We start from the raw sequence: 6,357 nt of genomic DNA on the forward strand, positions 1-6,357 counted from the left end.
TGAGCTCGAGGCAGCACTGTCTGATGTACATAAAGCACAAAAGCTTGGTCGCATCAGGTGTGCCATGTGCATAGCACGCAAAGAACTGGTTAGGACTAAGTGTGCCATTTGCATAGTTCATGAAGAAGCTGGCCACCCCAGTCTTATTTTTTATTTTATTTTATTTTTTTGAGACAATCTCACTCTGTCACCCAGGCTGGAGTACAGTGGGTGCCATCTCAGCTCACTGCAGCCTCCGCCTCCCAGGGTCAAGCGATTCTCCTTCCTCAGCCTCCCAAGTAGCTGGGATTACAGGTGCCACCACCACGCCTGACTAATTTTTGCACTTTTAGTAGAGATGGGTTTTCACCATGTTGGCCAGGCTGGTCTCGAACTCCTGACCTCATGATCCAACTTCCTCGGTCTCCCAAAGTGCTGGGATTACAGGCATGAGCCACTGCACCTGGTCTGCCACCCTAATCTTTTATTATGCAGGTGGGTTCTCTACCTGGCTGGCGCCATGTTGCCGGCCTCGTTACTGTACAAGTGATGACAAAGGAAAGGGAAGATGGCGCCTCCATGCTGAACATGCCCAGCCCTCAGGTAGCCCTTTTCTGTTGGCCCAGCTGCTGGCATTCACCCATGCAAACTTCCAGCTTGCTTATCTGTGTTTGCAGCTCGATTTTTCAGGCTTCTCTTTGTTAGAAAAGCAATGATTTGGGGACTGCTTCTTGTTAACAGGGAAACCTTGCCGAGGACTCCTTTACCCTCACTATCTACCTAAATTAATTTCTTTCTAGCTCCTGTATCAGCATCCCCAGCCCTCCCTCCCTTTCACCTGGTCCCTGTCCCGCTCCACCCGGACACTCACAATTGGCACCAATTTCCTTGATTGCAGAGATGCCTGGGAGCCCCAGAGCAACCTGTACCTGGACCCCAAAAACCACAGAACCTAGGAGGGGGAGCAAAGAAACGATTAATTATTAAAAATAAATTGCACACATTAAAACGATGGTCACAGGAGGGCAGAGAAGTCAAGAATTTAGGCTTTACATTTTTAAACCACAGTTTTCTGACTCCAAAACATCTGGTTTTGCAACTGAGGAACATGGGAAAATGCCTAGTCTCTCTCCAGGGAATCCCACATCCAGCTATTTTATTTGTTTCAAAGCATTTTCATCAGATTTTAAAGATGGTTTACTGCCTGAAGATGAAAGGAATGCTTGTCGGAGTAATTTTTCATAATTCTGCTCTTTCATCTAACTAGATCAAGAAACTAAGCAGGTGTTTAGGAAAACGGCTGCATTTTGTACCTGTGGGAGCTTCAAAAAGCAATGGAGATGCAAAACGGTTCTAAAATTATCCAGACCCATTTTGCATCTAGAAATATGTGCATATTCATTTACCTTCAAATTCCTAAAATGATGCCTTCTGAAGTTGCCACAGTTTTCCCTTCTGTTTGCAGTGTTGATGCCTCATCTCCAGAAGGTGGGGAACGTTTTGTTTTGGTTTGGTTTTGGTTTTTTTAGACGGAGTCTCGCTCTGTCACCCAGGCTGGAGTGCAGTGGCGCAATCTCGGCTCACTGCAACCTCTGCCTCCCAGGTTCAAGTGATTCTCCCACCTCAGCCTCCCAAGTAGCTAGGACTACAGGCACATGTCACCACGCCCAGCTAATATGTTGTATTTTTAGTAGAGACGGGGTTTCACCGTTTTAGCCAGGATGGTCTCCATCTCCTGACCTCATGATTGGCCTCCCGCCTCGGCCTCCCAAAGTGCTGGGATTACAGGCATGAGCCATCCGCCTGACCTGGAAGGTGAGGAATGTTCTTTTTGCTGCCCAAAGCAGGCAGGATTCCTGAGACTTACTCATCGGCCAAAAATATTCCTCAACTGCAAATCTCTTAAAGGCCACCTGGATCACCTTAGTCCCAAGCCTCGCCCAACTGGACACATCACACAAGCATCTACCAACAGGGTGTCTAGCTTTGGAGTTCTTCCAAACCACAGCAGCAAGCTCATGAATGCCTCCTCAGCACTGAGCAGCTTGGGGGGTGTCTGTGCTGAACATCCTGTGTCTCCGTGTCCCGTCCAAGCTGTCTGGGGTTGGCCCCTATGAGAAGGGCTCCTCACTCATTAAAAACATGTAAACATGGCAATGTGGGGTGGAGAGTGACAGCCCAGGCCTATGTTGAGGTTTGGTTCCCAAAGCTCATTTTGATTCTGTTTTCTTTCCTAATAGCCATTTGATGGACTGAGAGCTCCTAATGAGAACACAAACTTAGACTAAATAAACTACTAAGTTGAGAACTTGGATCTACAAGCAGGCATATCTTTCTAAACTGTGAATCATTAACTGGGTCTCAGACTGGCCTTGCCAAGTGTACTGCATTTTTGAAGTGGCCTAAATGGGCTTGTTCTGCTCCCATAGATCAGTCCTCATGCTTTCCCAGCAGGAAATTGATTGTGAAAGAAAATCTTCTGACTAGAAAGGAAAAGAAAAATGTGCATCTTTCATCAAATACTAAAAGGTATTTGATGATTCATATTTCAGTTCGAAACTGACTTGCAGATGCGTCTCCTTTTACTTTCACCATTTAACCCATGCAGAATTTGCATCTAAGAATAATAAAGATTGATAAGATCTTGCATTTCAAAGTAGGTTTAAGATACTGGTGTTTCTGCACCCCCCAAAATGAATGATGTTATGAACAATGTGTGAACCCAATTATTTTAAGTGAATAAAAGATATTTGAAAGAAATAGGAAGCATATTTTCCCAAACAGAAGAATTCCTTTGTAATGCAATTAATCAAGTGCTACTTTTAAGTTATTCACCTTATGAATTCGAGTTTTGAAAATCTGATTTTTCTAAAGCAGAATATACCTACCCAGCTGGTTTGAATTTCCTATCCCCTGCCCCTGATTTCCCTTTGAACAGACGAAACAAAGAAAGTCTGCAACCTTCAATGCGATGGCTTCCCGAAGGAGTTCCAGTTACTCAAGCATTCTCTAAAATCCTATACCAACTCTGCTGTTCAAGGACCCTTTATATAACGTCAACAAGATCTCTAGCTTTTCCTTATCATCATCACCACCATCACCATCACCAGCTCCACCACCATCAAAGTTGTTGCAGAGCCAATATGGGAGCATCAAACTGTAAATCTGGATTGTTTCGGAGCATTTGTTCAATTTTGAGTGAATTAACAGGCCATATTTAACAACATATGCTCATATTACATATTATCCAGAAATATAAAACAGGCTTAAACCCTCAGTCATCATTTCAGCCCCATATTCTAAAACTGGTCCTTTCTCAGGAGCCGTTCACACGCAGTGCCGAGGACAGCCAGCAGATGGCAGCACCAAGGCTCAGAAAGAGCAGAAACCAAGCGGGAGCTCAAGGAGCGTTCAATGCCCACCGTGATATCGTCAGGACACCTAAGAAAGGCAAATGATGTTCTCTCTTCGTTATTTTCTTTCTAAACACATTTGACAACCCACCTTTTATTAACACGTCTGCATCCTCTGAGACAATGCTTTTGCACACCACCACGCTCCTGCCGCGCAAGGTCTCAATCAGGGATTAAGAAAGCTAAGATCCTATATAAAGAATATTTATGTCTTAATTGTCTTGAAAGCTTGGCATGGTAATTGAAGAATTCAAAGGTCAAAAAATCTACTTTGTCTCTCTTATTTTTCAGAAAATCAAGAAGCCAACAACGCCAAGATTGATGGAAATACATTTTCCTTGTCTCTTCCGCACATTATACTAAGTGGTAATGTCAAACTGCCAGGACTTTCTGATGTTTTCTCTCTAAAGGTGAATATGCCTGAGTGTGCCCCGATAGAGATGCTCACTTATAAGTAAAAGGAAAAGCAGAGAAATCGCAAAATAAGTCATCACAAAGGATAGTAAACATTGGAAAAAATGTTTAACCTCAATAGCAATCAAATAAAAAAAAAAACCCACCGAGATGTCATGATTCACTATCAAATTATTGCACATCAAAATGTATTAATAATGAGTCCTACATGAGAGAAAATAAATTGATCCAAACTTTCTGGAGGGAATTGGAGCCAGAGACTCAGGAGCTTTAAAAATATTCATAGTCTTTGACTTATTAGCAACCGTCTTGGGACTCTAACCCAAGAAAAAATCTAAAATCCAAAATATGGAGTCAAGATTTTTCACTCCAACAGTACGTGTAACAGTAAAACACAGGACACATTCTAAATATTGCAACAGAATAGTAACTCAATTATATTTATATGACTGCTTATGTTTAGTCAATAAAATAATGCCCATACATACTTTCAGAGCTAAGCATCTGAAAGGATACAGGCAAGCTGTCTCTACGTAGTAGGATTAATGATAGTTTCATGCTATTCTTTTGCTCATCTATGTTTTTAAGTTTTATGCAACAAACTTGTTTTAGGAGGAAGAAAACCATTAAAAGAGACTTCATTTAAAAAATCAATTTACTGACAGTGTATGAGCAAGTATTTCTAATAAAGTATTAAGTGGATAAAAGGGAGATACAAATTCTATGTACAGTGTGGTCTGAACTATGTGAAACATACACTGTACATAAAAGAGGGAGATAAACTGAAAGAGGTTCTCACTTATGGCTGGGCTCTGGGTAATTTTATTACTTTCTCCATTTTATGTTTTCTACAATGAGCCTTCATTACATTTTATATCAGAAAATAATAATTTTAATCAAAATTTGAACTGTGATCCATAATAAAAATTAACTCAAAATAGATCATTCATACTTAAATGTAAAACGTAAAATCATAAAACTTCTTGAAGGAAACATAGAAGAAAGTCTTGGCAACCTTGGGTTAGACAAAGATTACTCAGGACACTAAAAATACAGCCCACACAAGAAATTGAAAAACTGGACTTCATCGGAATTTAAAACTTCTGCTTTTTTGAAAGACACTTAGGAATATGAACAGACAAGCCAGGGACTGGAAGGAAATAATTTGCAAAGCACAGATCTGATAAGGACTTGTATTCACTTTATAAAAAGAATCGTCAAAACTTGATCATAAGAAAAACCAATTTAAAAAATGGGCAGAAGATTCAAACAGACATGTCACCAAAGAGGGTATATTATATGGAGGGCAATGGCGCTCCTGGAAGAGCTCAATACCCCAGTCACCATTTGGGAAAAGCAAATTGAGCCATAATGAAATACTACAACCCATCTATTAAAATGGCTTTTTTTTTTTTTTTTTTTGGAGTCTCACTCTGTTGCCCAGGCTGGAATGCAGTGGCACGATCTCGGCTCATGGCAATCTCTGCCTCCTGTGTTCAAGCAGTTCTTCTGCCTCAGCCTCCCGAGTAGCTGGGACTACAGGCACATGCCATGCCAGGCTTTTTTTTTGTATTCTAGTAGAGACAGGGTTTCACCTTGTTGCCCAGGCTGGTCTCGAACTCCTGAGATCACGCAATCCGCCCGCCTTGGCCTCCCAAAGTGCTGGGATTACAGATGTGAGCCACCGCGCCCGGGCTAAATTTTTTTTTAAACCTGGCAATACCAAGTACTGACAGGGATTTAGAGCAGCTTCTGCCACGTTCTGCTGGTGCAAGTGCAAAACGGCACAGGCACCTCGGAAACCGACTGGCGGCTTTTTATAGGTAAACATAAGCTTCCTTACTACCCACAAATTTCACTGCTCCTATTCACCCAAGAAAAATGAAAACTTAGGTCCACACGAAACCCGTATGCAAAGGTTTATAGCACTTATTTCTTTCTTTCTTTTGAGACTGAGTCTCCCTCTGTCACCCAGGCTGGAGTGAAGTGGCACGATCTCGGCTCACTGCAAAATTTGCCTCTCAGGTTCAAGCGATTCTCGTGCTTCAGCAACGCAGGGCTGTTGCCTGAATCTAGGTGTGGATTTTTGGAAACAAGGCCAATTAGGTCACTAATTAATTTCATTCAGTAGCCCAAGCAGAGGTTCCAGTCAATCAGATTTAAAACTTACTTTTAACACATACCTCTGTTCCATTAATTTTCATTTCAGGTCTCCCACGTGGAGAAGAAAAGCATGCCTTTAACTTGTTATTTGAGGATCTTTTTAAGGCTTTGTTGCTGCCCTAAGGAAGAAAAGGAATTCTCCTTCTCCTTTATCCCCAGTGTCCCAGGAAGGAGCCGGGGAGTAGAATGACAGCAATATTGGAAATTACTTTCCATCTGAAGTGATTCGGTACAAGCAATAGCCCTTTCTGTGTACAGACAACAGAATATACAGAGCTCTGTGAAAAGATTGAAAGGAATTGCATTTTTTTAAAAAAATGCTGCTCTATTTTGCATTCTCAGAAAGCCTCTGCTTCCCTAAACTCTGGGTTTCCCTTTTTACTATGCC

This window comes from Pan troglodytes, chromosome 6 (assembly GCF_028858775.2).
Source record: "Pan troglodytes isolate AG18354 chromosome 6, NHGRI_mPanTro3-v2.0_pri, whole genome shotgun sequence".
NCBI classification, from domain to species: domain Eukaryota; kingdom Metazoa; phylum Chordata; class Mammalia; order Primates; family Hominidae; genus Pan; species Pan troglodytes.